The sequence below is a fragment of the Microcaecilia unicolor genome, chromosome 2, assembly GCF_901765095.1.
Source record: "Microcaecilia unicolor chromosome 2, aMicUni1.1, whole genome shotgun sequence".
Lineage (NCBI taxonomy): Eukaryota > Metazoa > Chordata > Amphibia > Gymnophiona > Siphonopidae > Microcaecilia > Microcaecilia unicolor.
Window position 1 is genome coordinate 60,420,224 of NC_044032.1, and position 15,685 is coordinate 60,435,908.

Here is a 15,685-nt window from a genome sequence, read left to right on the forward strand (position 1 = left end):
TTAGAGCAGTTTGACCATTTGTAAATAAATTGTCCTTGCATAAATTGATTCATTCATTGGTTGAGTAGACTAGATTACAGAAACTCTCTCTTTCATTGTCTTCCAAATTATGGGTTCTTTTTACTAAGCCGCAATTGTGATACGAATTGAATGGGCTTCATCGCATATGTCACGCTGGGAATCACTATTAAGGCTTAGTAAAAGGAGCCCTATATTATTAAGTGATTACATACGGTTCAGAGTGTAGCTATTATGCTTATTATGGGGGCTTGAAAATTTGATTACACAGCACCTTATTTAAAAGAAGCTCATTGGTTGTCATGCAGTTATTGCTTGAATGTAGAACCTAAGTGTTATCTCTTAAGGTGTTTTATTCAGGATTACCCTGGTGTTGCCCTGATTAGCTGATTCCTTGTACCCCATGTTGGAATCACAGGAACAAATTGACTAGTTACTCCACCTTTATCAGCAGCAAGGATGGCCTTTACAAGAGAGTCAGCCATTTTCTCTCCAACAACACTTTCAGATGGAAGCTCATTTTGAGTGTTTTAAAAAGGCTTTTTTAAGATGGAATTTCTGGCGGTATGACCAACAGAGGAGAGTTATAGACAGGCACATGAGGATAAGAGGCTGTTTCAGGTTAAATGGGAATTGTTTTGAACCATTTATTTAACTAGTTGTGTGGTATAATTTTATATACAAAGTTTTATACTAGACTGTTGTGTAAACTGCTTTGATTTAATAATATTTAATAATATTAGAAAGGCAGTATAGCAAATGTTATAAATGTGTCTACAAAAGTGCAGAAGTCAACTTGGCAGACAGCATGGGGCATTTAGATGTCCATGTGCTGTCATTCACCATGTTCTCAAAATATATCAGTAGGAAATTAAACAAATAAACTTATACCTCTCAATCCAATTATATATGTTTAAGGTATGAATCTTTTTCAGGAAAAATATTACCAAAATATGCATAAAAATATAATCTACTATTAAATCATAAATATAAATATATTGTAAAATGTGCTCAGTTCACACGTCAGTCATAATGAAACGTGACTGGCTGAGTAGAGAACCATCATCGCACCCTTTTGAACAAGGTTTGTGATTTGGCTGTTTTGTTTTTTTGTTCATTTTTGAAAAAAAACGATGAATAGGTGCAAAATGTAGAAATTCATGCCATTGGGATGTAGGAGGAGCCAGCATTTTTAGTTGACTGGTCCCCCAGACATCCCAGGAGAACAATGGGGCACTCTAGGGGCACTGCTGGGGAGGTCATAAAAATGCTCCCAGGTACACATCTCACCTTTGCTCCTTTATCTTGTCCCCTGAGCCCTCCAAAACCCACTGTCCCCCACTAAAGTAGCCCTTATGGATGAAGGGGGCACCTATATGTGAGTACAGTAGGGTTTGGTGACCTTGAGAGGGATCACAGTTTCCACAACAAGTGTGACAGGTAGAAGGAGATAGGGACCTGGGTCCCCCACTGTGTACTGCACTGACCACTACACTACTCCAGGGACCTGCATGCTGCACTAATAGATCTGACTGTAACATCTGCAGCTGTCATAGAGGCTGGTAAGTCATATTTTTATTCACATTTTTGGTGGGGTGGGAGTGGGTCAGTGCCTACTGGGGGGGGGGGGGGAATTGGGGGTTCACCCCCAATTCCCTCCAGTGGTCATCTGGTCAGATAGATCACCTTTTTGTGCCTTGTTCATTCTGAAAACAGGTCTAGACCAAAACGTCTTGGTTTTAGTCGTGGACGTTTTTGTTTTGTTCCATTATGACTGTAAAATGTCCAAGTGTTAGGCACACCCTTATCCCGCCTTTGAAATGCCACCCGACACACCCCCTTATGATTTGAATGCACTTCTGACGGATTTCATAGAAAAATGTCTAAAAATAGTTTTTGAAATACTGATTTGGGCATTTTTGTGAGAAAAACTTCCAAATACTGCTTTATGCCACTTTTTATACATTTTTCTCTTTCGAAAATGAGCCACTATGTAACTTTGTAAGTCTATGTGCTTTGAAAATAAGCACCATAATTTTTTTTAGGCTGCTTATGGATCCATGACATGAAAAATTGACCATTCTCAACATTTTGGATCTGCTATTTTAGTCACATTTTCCCCAGAGATGATCACATATATTAGTAAGACTGTTTTAAATTTGTAATGTGCCAGAGGTTTTGTATTCAGGTTTTATGAAGAATAGTTACAATTTTGTGTTTCCTAAACATCTCAGTTAATCATGATCAGATAAATAATTAGATATGATCATCTGAAATGTTTTATGATAATAAAATAAGGTTGGAGTGTTTGAGGTGTATTGTTTATGTGGTGGGATTTTATATTCATATTAAACTGTAGTTTATGCTCCAGAATTCTGTCACCTCGCATGTGTGTCTGTGACATTATGATACATTTATGTTGAATTTTAAAAAGAATTTTCATGCAGATATCCTAAGGTGAAGAAAGGGTGCATTGAATGGAAGACAAGCATACCATTTAAAATACAATGTTTAATCTGTACAAGAGGGTGAAGGTTTTGTTGTTCCATAGCAAAATAATGTTAAGGGATTAATTTGCAACTGCTTGTGCATGACATATGGCAATTTCTCTAAAGAGAGTGAGTGTCAAGTAGTGACCTCTAAATCTTCACATTGACCTCCAGTTGTAGAACTTGTGCAAAATACAGGCTGCATGCCTTTTCACATGTTAATTCAAGTCATGGTGCATTAGCCATGGTAGAATATTAGTTTTTGTTTGAATTAACATTATGTGAAATAGTTATGCAGTATTATTTGGATTTTATTGTCACCTGCTTTGATATATATGTCTATGTTGGAAGTGGTATATTCAATTTAAAATAAATACTTCATGGAAATCCTAAACTTACAGCCTTTTAATTTCTGAATTACAAACATACAAATCATAAAATTATGCATATTAAGTCTTACTTCAAAGTGTGGATTGATAAACGTTTTTCAAGATAGCATACAAGCATTTTGGGCCTGATTTACTAAGATGGTTTTTCTGTTCAGTGGCTATGGGAAGAGACCTTGATAAAATCAAACCTTTTGTGTATATTATTTTGTTATTAAATATACTTTTCTCCAAGGACAAGCAGGCCTTCATATTCTCACAGCTGGGGGACTGTTATGTCTGGTAATAGTATGTAGTAACATAGTAGATGACGGCAGAAAAAGACCTGCACGGTCCATCTAGTCTGCCCAACAAGATAAACTCATATGTGCTACTTCTTGTGTATACCTTACCTTGATTTGTATCTGCCATTTTCAGGACACAGACCGTAGAAGTCTTGCCCAGAACTAGCCCCATTTTCAGGACACAGACCGTAGAAGTCTTGCCCAGAACTAGCCCCACCACCCAAACACCAGCCCCGCCTTCCAATCTCGGCTAAGCTTCTGAGGATCCATTCCTTCTGCACAGGATTCCTTTATGTTTATCCCACGCATGTTTGAATTCCGCTACCGTTTTCATCTCCACCACCTCCCGCGGGAGGGCATTCCAAGTATCTACCACTCTCTCCGTGAAAAAATACTTCCTGACATTTTTCTTGAGTCTGTCCCCCTTCACTCTCATATCATGACCTCTCGTTCTACCGCCCTCCCATGTGAGCCCTTTTGCCCCGACTGAGCACGGCGAAGATGGAGTGACACCGCAGTCCAGACAACTCCTAGCTTCACCTGGGAAGCAACCGCCGTTCCCCGGGAGTTGAGCCCCCAGGTGCAGGCGGCCACCAGGACTTCTGGAACCGGCGGGGTTGCATGGCCACTGACCCGACAGGCAGGGAGAGCAGACACCGTCCAGGAGTAAAGGAATCAGCAGCACAGCGAATAGTCAGAGAAACAGTCCGAGGTCTAGGCAGGCAACAATCCAGGGTCAGGTACACAGGAATCACAGGGACAAAGATAGCCGGCTGTAGAACACAGACGTAGACCACGACCTCTAAACACTAGAAGCCGAAGCATGGAAGGACTGGTGGCAGGGCTTTAAATAGTATAGGAATTAGGCTCAAACAAGTGCAGTTGTTCCAAGATGGCTGTCCCCATCAGAGGAGATGCTCAACGCCCAAATATGGGCTCCCTTCCTGAAGCTGCCCAACTTCAAGATGGCTGCCACAACCTGAGATGCCCATCTCCAAGATGGCCGCCCTAGCCCACATCCAAGATGGCCACCGCATCCTCGAATGCCCATACCCTGCGCAAGCAGGCTGCACCTCTGGAGGAGTGTAACAGAATGTAACAGTGACGTCATCCGCTTTTACCGCTTTTCTACAGTTTTTGCAACCACATCCAAAGCGATTTACCTGGGGCAACAGAGGGTTAAGTGACTTTACCCAGAGTCACAAGGAGCTGCAGCGGGAATCAATCCCAGATCCCCAAGACCGAAGTCCGCTGCACTAACCGCTAGGCTACTCCTCCACTCCATCCGATGGAGCCTGGTGCGGTTGCTGACTAGCGAGACTAAGAACTTTCTAGAAGTGTGTCGCCATGCATGCACTGGTGCCTTCCTGCCCACTGTGCAAGCATGGATCCAGGTTCTTCAGTCTCATTTTTTCTGTGGAGCAGGGAGAACACGTTTTGTGTTCTCAGTGTGTATATATCTCTTTCGCAGTGCCCTTCCCATACGGGTAGTTTTCCTTTTGTCAGCTATTATTTTATTCTTTTTTTTCTTTCCCCTTTTTTAAAATATAGTTTTTTCAGCTCTTAAAGTTTCCTTTATTTTTCAAGAGCTGCTAGGCTCATTTAGTCCAGAGCAGCGACCTCAATTTGACCGCTGTCCCTTTTTTTGTTTCACAATTGAGGAGTTTAATTTGGCCGTGATTCTTTTGTTGATGTTCCAGGAGACTCCCAGTGGCTTCAAGAGGTGCACCCAATATAATCAGGTGATTTCTATGATGTATGTGCACTCTTGGTGCATCGGGTGCCTTGGGCCTGAACATGAGCCTAACTCTTGTTCTCTCTGTTTAAAAAAGATTGAACTTACGTTTTATAAATTTTCCTAAATCACCACTAGTTACTCCATTGCAAATGGTTAGAAAATACCTTATTGAGATATTAGGTATGTCTGAGAACTCATTGCCTCCAATAACCCGGGCTTTTTATTTGCAAACAAATACTAAAGAAGTTAAGGAAAAATTGCAAACCCAGAAAGAGGAGGCAATGAATCTCACCACTTTTCTTGAATCCTCACTTGAGGTGATAACTCAAAGACTAACCTTGTTAACTACCTTTGCACTGGAATTAGATAGGGACGCTGTGCTCAGACTCTCTCTTAGACATCTAGATTCTTTGTTCCTGGGTTCAAAGATACGAGTGTACCCGGATTTATCAAGGGACACACAAAAGAGACGCAGGATGTTTTTAACCCTGCGTCCTAGGGTGCTTGCTATAGGTGCTAATTTCCTGTTAAGATTTCCCTGTATATGTAGAGTATTGCACCAGTCTAAATCTTACCAGTTCTTTGAACCCAGTCAGCTAGAGGATTTCCTGATTAGTAGAGAGGAGGTTAATGTGGTAACATAGTCACATATGTAATACTGCATGACAGCTTGGAGTGACCACTTGGGACAAGATGTTCTCTTTAATTTAGTTTTTTCCTTTGTTTAATTTCTTTTTCTTGGATCATTTCTTTAATAATATTGTGGTCGATGAAATGAAACCTTAGATTTGAATTTACTTTTTGCTTTTTATGATATTACATATATGTGTAAACACTCATAAGAGTTATTATGATTGTTAAAAATTAATAAAGAGAATTAAAAAAAAAATAAAAATGCGGTTGAGGACAGAGTGAGCACGGCAGGTCCAATAGGAGAACCCCACAGTACTTCTAAGAGGAGAAGTCTTATGGGATACCCTCTGATCCCTCACCACCTCAAGAGAAAAGTAAACCTCCATCAGAGAGTCTGTCTTTCGCTGGTTTTGTTAGGGAGATGGCTTCTGCCATCCTATTTAAGTTGGAGATGGAGGAAGAGCCTAGGGCAGAAATATTAACTCTCATAGAAAGAGGTCACAGTACCATTGCACCCTATCCTTAAAGATGCACTGATGAAGAACTGGGAATCTCGCCTCTCAGTGCAGGTGGCACCTAAGAAGGTGGATACGCAGTATCGTATCCAGAAGGCTCCCGGATTCAAGAGGGCCTAGTTGTCTTATCACTCTCTGGTGGTGAAATCTGCTCTCAAATGAGCTAGGAGTTCCAGGACTCATGCCTTGGCACCCCCAGGTAGAGAGGCTCGGACACTGTACTTATTTATTTGCTGCATTTGTATCCAAAATAAAAGGGGATCACTCCGCTGGATTATAGAACATAACAACCCAAAAACAGCGGATATTTCATGTCAATTGTGAATAAATAACGGAGGGGGAGAGGACCTCAGACCAGTGACACTTTTTTAATCAATTTAGATTCTATTCGTGTGGTCACAAGTGTGTAATCACTGGTCCTCTACCAACCTCCTCCCTCAATATTCGTTAGTGCGCTTTTAATATTTATTCATGCTGAATTTCTCAGACATATTCAGTGAACATTAAACACCACAGCTACTTAGCTTATTGCTGCTCCAACCAAGGGCTCCCCAACGGTCCCGTTTCGCCACATAGGGCTTCATCAGAGGAAGAGCACCCTGCAGTGTTGCACTGTGGTAGAAATCCGGCACATTTTGGCGGCGGCTACATCGGCTTGCCGGATTTTTACCACAGTGCAACATTGCAGGGTGCTCTTTCCCTGACGAAGCCCTGTGTGGCGAAACGGGACCGTTGGGGAGCTCTTGGTTGGAGCAGCAATAAGCTAAGCTAAGTAGCTGTGGTGTTTAATGTTCACTGAATATGTCTGAGAAATTCAGCATGAATAAATATTAAAATCGCACTAACGAATATTGAGGGAGGAGGTTGGTAGAGGACCAGTGATTACACATTTGTGACCACACGAATATAATCTCAATTGATTAAAAAAGTGTCACTGGTCTGAGGTCCTCTCCCCCTCCGTTATTTATTCACAATCGACTTGAAATATCCGCTGTTTTTTGGTTGTTATGTTCTGCATTTGTATCCCGCATTTTCCCACCCATTTGCAGGCTGAATGTGGCTTACAAAATGTTACAACGACACTCACATTAATGGAATAAGAATTTCAGAATATAGATACAGATAAGGTGCATAAGGTTATGATGGCAATCATATTAACGGAATAATAATTTCAGAATTGTGGATTCTCTCCTACAGGAGTAGGCTACAGAGCTTCTCCAGTTGTCCAGTAAGCTGCTGGAGTGTCAGAAGTATCTGGCCAGGGTTGTGCTTTTGATATAGCATCCAGACTGTTCGCCATGGGTGTGGGGATGCGCAAACTCTCATGGCTGCATGTTTTGGACCTAGAACCAGTGGTTCAGGAGAGGTTGTTGGGCGTTCCTTGCCAAAGTGGCAACTTGTTTGGAAATAAGGTAGAAGACATCATGAACCTCATCAAGAAACATACAGATACCATGCAAAGTTTCTTGGCAACTTGCAGCTGCAGCCTGTTACACTCAAGAGCCATAGGTTTTCACCACCTTCTTGTTCTGCCCAGAACCCCCAGCATGCTTGTCCTCGCCAGTCCCAACAGAAGCCCCAGCTGGCTCCCCTTGAAGCAGGAGAGCATAATTGCACTCAAAGTAACCATCCTGGATGGATTACCGGTAGGGGGGAGGATGAATTTTTACCAACACAGCAGACCTCTTGTAATCTCCGACTAGTAGATTCTTCAGATAGCCCATCTCGGTTATGCCCTACATTGGTGTTGAAGACCACCAAATTGCCCACCAAGAGCTTTGTACACCAGCTCTCAGCACAAGCAGATACTTAAGGAAATCTCTGGCCTTCTACAGGCCAGTGCAGTCGAACCTGTGCTACCAGGGCAAGAAGGGAAGGGATTCTATTCCAGGTACTTCCCTGTGCTCAAAAAGAAGGGGGGATTTTGTCCATCCTAGACCTAAGGGCCCGGAACAAATTCCTGGTCAGGGAAGTTCAGGATGATTTCCCTGGGCACCCTTCTCCTCATGATTGAGGAAAATGATTGGCTTTGCTTTCTGGACTTGAGGGATGCTTATACCTACATTTTGATACTTCCCAGTCACAGGAGATACCTCAGATTTCTGATAGGGAAATACCACTACTAGTACTGTATTTTGTCATTTGGCCTCGTGTCGGCTCACAGGGTATTCACCAAGTATCTATCTGAAGTAGCGGCATATTTACACAGGCGGGGAGTATTTGTGTTTCCCTATCTGGACAATTTCCCCTTCCCCTATTTAGGTCTTGGGAGTTCCTAGGGTTTGTCATAAACTACCTGAAATCCCAACTTTTTCCGGTTCAGCTATTGGAGTACATAGGAGCCTTGCTCGATACATTGCAAGCTCAGGCTTTTCTCCCAGGAGCAAGGCTAAGGCACCTTGATAGCACTAGCATTGGAGGTCCGTAGCAGCAAGCGGGTCATAGCTTGGCAAATGTTGAAATTGATGAGCCACACAACCCCAACAGTGCATGTCACTCCAATGGCACAGCTCCATTTGAAAGCAGCCCATTGGACCCTTCCAACGAATGCAATCCAGATTCTGTTAGTTAACTCATTCCTTTCTCTGGTGGACAATTCAATCAAATTTGACTGTGGGGCTATCATTTCTCCTCAGAAGGTGTTAACAATGGAGGTATCCAACCTGGCATGGGGATCTCATTTAGATTTAGATGTATTATTTATAACCTGCCCTTATCTAGGGCAGGGAATAAAGGAGAACATACATTGAAAATACACAATAAGAACCACAAAATTGCATACATAAACATAACATATCCATTCAACAATCCAAAAAGAACATCTGTACACTTATATCCTACTACCCAGGGAACTTGGTTTGCTCAGGAAATGGAGCTTTATGGTAGGAGATAGCAGATTAATACCTGTATGGTCCATCCAGTCTGCCCAACAAAATAAACTCATAGTATAAGGTATGATATGTATACTTGATCTTGATTTGGCCTTGCCATTTTCAGGGCACAGACCGTAGAAGTCTGCCCGGCACTGGCAGACTTCATATTAACCTCCTAGAACCGGGGGCTATTTGGAACTTTCTAAAGGCTTTCAGAGATTGGCTACAGAATCAAATTATTCTCATCAAACAGACAAACAGGTTGCAATGTTCTATGTAAATAAGCAGGGGGGTACGGGCTTTTGCCCCTTGTATCAGGAAGCAGTGGAATGTGGAAGTGGGCCCCCCTTCATGGAATGGTAGTTCGAGCCACATACCTACTGGGAAAGGACAAGTGCCTGGCAGACAGACTGAGCAGGGTTTTGCAAATGTAAGAGTGGTTTCTCAACATGGGTGTAACCCGCAAGATCTTCTGAGCATGGGGCACCCCCTCTGTGGATGTTTTTGCCACTTATCTCAACAACAAAGTCCCCCAGTTCTGTTTGAGGCTTGGATCATATGGCAGACTAGCTTCAGATGCCTTTCTCCTACATTGGGGGAAGGGACTTGTGTATGCATATCCTCTGATACCTCTCATAGAGAAGACTTTACTGAAACTTAAGCAAGGTCAGGGAGCTATGATCCCAATCATTCCTTTCTGGTTGAGGCAGATCTGGTTTCCTCTTCTTCTGGAGTTGTCCTCTGAAGATCCATGGAGACTGGAATATTTTCCGACCCTCATCACGCAGAATGAGGGCTCACTCCTGTATCCCAACTTCCAATCCCTGGCCCTCATGACTTGGATGTTGAGAGCATAGAATTTGAATCCTTGGTCTTGCCGGCTGGAGTCTCCTGCATTTTGCTTGCTTCCAGGAGAGACTCCACTAAGAGGTGTTACTCATTTAAGTGGAGGAGGTTTGCCGTCTGGTGTGAGGGCAAGGCCTTAAATCCTCTCACCTGCCCTACACGAAAGCTGCTTGGATACCTCCTGCACCTTTCTGAGTCTGGTTTGAAAACCAACTCTGTAAGGGTTCATCTAAGTACAATCAGTGGTTATCACCATGTGGGAGGTAACACCATCTCTGTGCAGCCTCTAGTTCGCTTCATGAGAGGTTTGTTACTGACAAAGCCCCCTGTTAAACCTCTGACCATGTCATGGGATCTCAACATTGTCCTTGCCCAGCTGATGAAAGCTCCTTTTGAGCCACTTGGTTTCTGTCATCTGAAATATTTGACCTGGAAAGTTGTGTTTTTGGGGGCAGTCACTTCAGCTCGTAGAATCAGTGAGCTTCAATTCCTAGCAGCAGATCCATCTTACACTAAGTTTCACCACAATAAAGTAGTTCTTCACACATACCCTAAGTTCCTTCCTAAGGTAGTGTCGGAGTTCCATTTTAATCGGTCAATCATCCTGCCAGCATTTTTCCCAAAACCACATGCCCATCCTGGAGAGAGCGTTTTGCATACCTTAGACTGCAAGTGAGCCTTACCCTTCTATTTGGAGTAGATAAAAGCCTATAGACAGTCCACTCAGCTTTTTGTTTCTTTTGACCCAAACAGGATGAGAGTAGCCATTGGCAAACACATAATTTCCAATTGGCTAGCAGATTGCATCTCCTTTATATATGCCCATACTTGGCTGACTCTGGAGGGTTATGTCAAGTCTCATATGTTAGAGCCTGGCTATGTCAGTAGCCTATTTGAGTTCAGCCTTCATAAAGGAGATTTGCAAAGCTTGGTCATCTATACGCAGATTCACATCTCATTACTTCCTTGAGCAGGATACCCAACGAGACGGCCAGTTTGGGTAGGCAATCCTGAAGAATTTGTTTGGTGCCTAGAACACAGCTCCACCCCCTAGGCCCAGTTTTGTTTTATTCCAGGCTGCACCTTCACAACTGGTATGTACATGTTTTCAGATTAGTGGAGTCCCTATTCTCCTAGATTGTTGTTTTTGGTGAGCTTGGTAGCTAGTGATTTTCAGCTGTGAGAATGTGAAGGCCTGCTTGTCCTCTGAGAAAGCAAAGTTGTTCACTGTAGCAGGTGTTCGAGGACAGCAGGCCAAGTATTCTCACATACCCTCTCACCTTCACTTGGAGTTGTATTTTTTGGCTGTCATATATGACTGAAGGACACACACACTCTGACTTGGCGAGCAAGAAGACACCAGCGCATGTGTAGTGGGATGCTTCTAGAAAGTTCTTAGTCTCACTAGTCAGTGTCCACACAGGGCTCTGTTGGATGATGTCATCCAGATGTGAGAATACTTGGCCTACTGTCATCAGAGAACATCTGCTACAGGTGAGTAACTTTGCTGTTTCGATAGACTATGGGGGTAGTTTCATATGTAACTTGAGTGTGTTAGACACCATTTTATATTATCAAGTCTGTGCTTATAAAATTGCCTGGGGGTAAATGCACATAAAAAAGGCTCTTAGAAGTCAAGAGGACTATCTAAATTCAAGAAAACATGGGAGAAGCACAAAAGATTTCTAATGGAGAGGAAGGGATAGTACAGATTTGGAGCTGGCATGGATGGACAGACTGGATAGGCATTTTCTGTGTTTCTATGTAACTTAATTTCATGCAGAGCAGGGATGGGACTGACTGGCTTGTATTTTCTAAAATAGAAATATATGTGCTGATTGCTACGGGCATATACATGCGGAAAGTTACTCCTGCCTTGGAGCAGGTGTAACTGGGAACTTTAGGATAGGCTATTTTATATAGACACATAGGTATATATGTTACCTGTTAAAATAGAAAACAACAACAACAACGGAAGATATACAGAAAGACCAAACTAAAATCGCAAATGTAAAAAAGCCAAATTTATTTCTAAAGACCCTACACGGTCCGTGTTTCAGCCAAAGAGGCCTTCTTCAGGGGTCTATAAATTGGCATATATAAATATTCATCCAAAGGTTCACTCAAATTCAGACAAATCTGCTAATACTGTCCGACCGATGCATAAACCATATAATCAGATTTGTACTCTCTTACCTGTTAAAATAGATGCAGCATTTGTGCCTATATGTTGTGTTGTTTTTTGTTTTTGTTTTTTTACTTAGGTGTCCTGTTTTGAAATTACTTTTCCTATTTTATAGTTTTAAAGCTTTTAAATCATAGCTTTAACATCCTATCATGATATCTAAAAATCAAGAATTGTAGAATAACACATTACATATTTAGCCCTGGACTATTGCTGGCTTATATAGAATTGCAAGAAAAAGAGATTTTTTTTGTGTGCTGTCTGCTTTCTGCAGCTTGTTCTCTTTTCTCTTTCTTACAATGCATCTCTTATAATAAAATCTCATTTTTTTTACTGTTATACTCTCTAATAATGCTGATCTAGTTTTCAGAAACTTCTGTACCTCACTTTCTCTTTTCTCTTTATCTCCTATTGTCTCCTTTGCAAGCTGTCACTCCTGCCGTTTCTGCTGTCCCTGAAGCCACTTGCTACGGCTCTGACCCTGCTTTACATTCCTGTTTCTCAGTCAATGAAGGTATTCTTGCTCTCTGATTTCTTGTTTCTAATTCACTTCTCTCAGTCAATGTGCTTTTGGTCTTGCTGTGATATTTTGTTAAGGTGTGTATTATTACTTTTGCTTAGATCCTGAAAATGTCTCTCTTTGGAACCTTCTTTTTCCTTTTTTTTTGGGGGGGGGGGGGGGGGGGGGGGGGGGGGAGGGAGAGTAAAGATTGTCCGCTCTCATTATCACCTAAGCCCTAATTCAAACTTCTTATCTGCCTGTCAGCTGCATACAGGAGTTTCATGAACCTGGAAAAGCCCAGGTAGTCAGTTGATGAACAGATAAAATGCTTAAATCATGTAGATTTTATTAAATTGGAGTGCTTACTAGTCCAGAAAATTGCAAATGATACTCAAAGTGCGGGTATTGACGTACCATTATTATTACTAGAAATCCTAAGTGCATATTTTGCTTGCATTGATTCCTGTACTTAAAAGGAGTAGATTTACAAAGATATTTCCATGTGTAAGACCTATTTTATACAAGGAAAAGGCCTTTAATGAAATTGCACAGTATTGTACATATTAGAGAATGACACGGGGACAAAGATTTTTCCCGCCCCATCCCTGTGGGTTCTGTCTCCATCCCTACCCCGTCCCCGTGGGATCTGTCTCCGTCCCATCCCCGCAGGCCCTGTCCCTGTCCCCATCCCTGCTCCATCCCCATGGGCTCTGTCCTCATCTGCAGAAGCCTCAAACAATTATGATTTTATATTTAAATCTTTTTTATTAAAGTATAAAAAGGAACAATATGCTATGCAACTATTGAGTATAAATTACAAATAGAAAACAATAATAATAACGAGCAGCTGTAATAACCCTTCTAACCACCACCCTCTACCCTTCCAACCCCAACAATAGCTGATTTCCACTACTCCAAGGAATCCTAATCCACCCTGTTAAAATGTCCAGGGGTACAAAATACAACCTGTTCTGTATGCCCTAGAGGGGAGAAATATGCCCTATGAAGCACTGTTATGATTTTTAAATCTGTGGATGAATAAGAAGTCATCAACAATCTCAGGATTCAGTCTAGCTTTCCCATCTTCCACAGTCCTTCCTGCAATAGAAGATGTGCTGATAGCAGGAATGTACAGGATCCCCCATGCAAATTTTGCATGTTTGCTTGTTTTTCCAAAAAAATCTATATAGCGTTGTCTGCATCACTCAAACATAAATAACAGTCCAGTTCATTAACAGGCTTCAAAGTAGAAAATGACACAGGGACAAAGCTTGTCCCCGTCCTCGTGTGCTCTGTCCCCGTTCCCACTCCGTCCCTGTGGGATCTGTCCCCGCTTTGTCCCCGTCCCCTTGTCATTCTTTAGTACATATGTATAAGTTTTACACCGATAAGCTGGAACATACTTATACATGCCACATGTTAGCATTCTCAGGAGCGTAGCTTGGGTAGAGCAGGGGTGGAGTTGCAATATATGGATGTGTTTTATAAAATCAGTGAGTTAATGCATAGAGTACATGCATAAATATTTACCTGCTTTGGATCAGATGTAAACTTGGGCACTGCTATTTGATGAGGTTGGCTCTGGGAGCTTGTTTATAAAGGCACGTAGGCCTGCATATTGCCTTTAAAAATAGGCTTCACATAGGTTCCTTTTTTGGGCTTCTCGCATAGATGTTCTGTTAAAAATTCAGGCCAATAATAAATGCTGCAGCTGTTGGTCAGAGTTCACAGGATTAAGTGCAGTCTAGATATACTGTTTGCTTGTACTGGAATAGTACAGATCAGGACATTGCATATATTTGAATGCAAGAGGCTCAGTTCATGCAAAAGGAACTATTATGGTGTCCGACTCTCATGCTATGTCTCCCCATTAAGAGCTTTTAAACATGATCCAAAATGTTTTATTCAACTTTATTTTAAGTGATTTGTTAAAAAACAAAACAAAAATTTAAGGTCAGGTAAATAAGTACAAAGCCTGTGTGATAAATGAAGGGGGCCCGTCTTGCATTTACAACACAGGGCGGTCAGTTAATGCATGGGCAGTAAAATATGTGTTAATTCCTTAACACAGTTTAGTAAAAAAGAGCCTTAATCAACTAAAATTTAGTGGTAAAAATTGGGGCTGCATTTTGATTAAAATTTTTAATCACGCGATTAAAGGCAGAGTATAACCAGGAGCCCATGAGGGGGGGGGCACAGGCGTGGACAAGGGAGCCATATATTTCCTCTCTCCCCCCCCCCCCCCCCCCCCCCCACACACACACACATTAAGAATCATACTTTTGCTAGTAGGGATGCCGAAGCCCTGTAGAAATCCACTGCCTGAGTTGTCCTCTTCCTCCTCGTACTGCCTCAGGAGTGAGGAAGTCAGTGGGGTGTCGCCACCTGCCGATGCCGGCAGTCCCCAAGCATGTTCAGTTCATGCACAAACTGGGCATGCTTGGGGAGTGCAAGTGTCAGCGGCTGGAGGCATACCGCTGACTTCCTCGCTTCTGAGGCAGTATGAGGAGAAAGGAGGCGACTTGGCAGTGGATTTTTTCAACTGGGGGGAGGGGGGGGCTTCGGCTATCCACCAGCCATTAAACAGGTACTGCAGCTTTGGAGGGGGCCTGAGCTTAATGTGTGAGGTCCAGGTCCCCAAGCCTCCCGTGTGTATGCCACTGATTAAAGGCCCAGTATCTTTCTTTGTCCTGCCCCAGGGTCCAACTCTCTCTTCCTCCCGTCCACTCTCAGGTCCATTATTTCTCTCTTCCATCTCTCCTCCCCACCCCCACCCCCGAGTCCAGCACTGTCTTTTTCTTCCTTCTCTCCACCCCCAGGTTTACTAGCTCTCTTTCTTTCTTACTTCCCACCCTCCCTCTGAGCCCAATATCTCTCCCTCTCCTTCTCCCTCCATCCTTCTCTCCCTTATTTCAAATTCTCCCCTATTTCCCCCCTCACCCCTCTGTGCACGGTCCAGCATCTCTTTCTCCCCTCCTGGCCCTGCCCACAGTTCTCTTTCAATTCCCTCCCTCCCAGACCTGCCTGCAGCTCTCAAGTTTCCTCTTTCTCCCTCCCCTCTGGAACCTACCCGCAGCTCTGTATCTTAAGTCCTTCCTCACCCCTCCCGCCCAGTGTACCTTTTGAAAAGCAAGCAAGACTTCAGCTCTGCAGCGCCAGTGGCAGCCATACTCAGAGGCTGCCTAAGTCCTTCACCAGGCGTTTCCTTCTGACCTG

General features: G+C 42.8%; 1 protein-coding gene across 3 annotated transcripts in view; it reads left to right on the plus strand.

Moving 5' to 3' along the window:
- WDR7 (WD repeat domain 7) overlaps window positions 1–15,685 on the plus strand; it is a 754,216-nt gene that overhangs the window by 257,228 nt on the left and 481,303 nt on the right. The gene's annotated exons all lie outside the window — the stretch shown is intronic.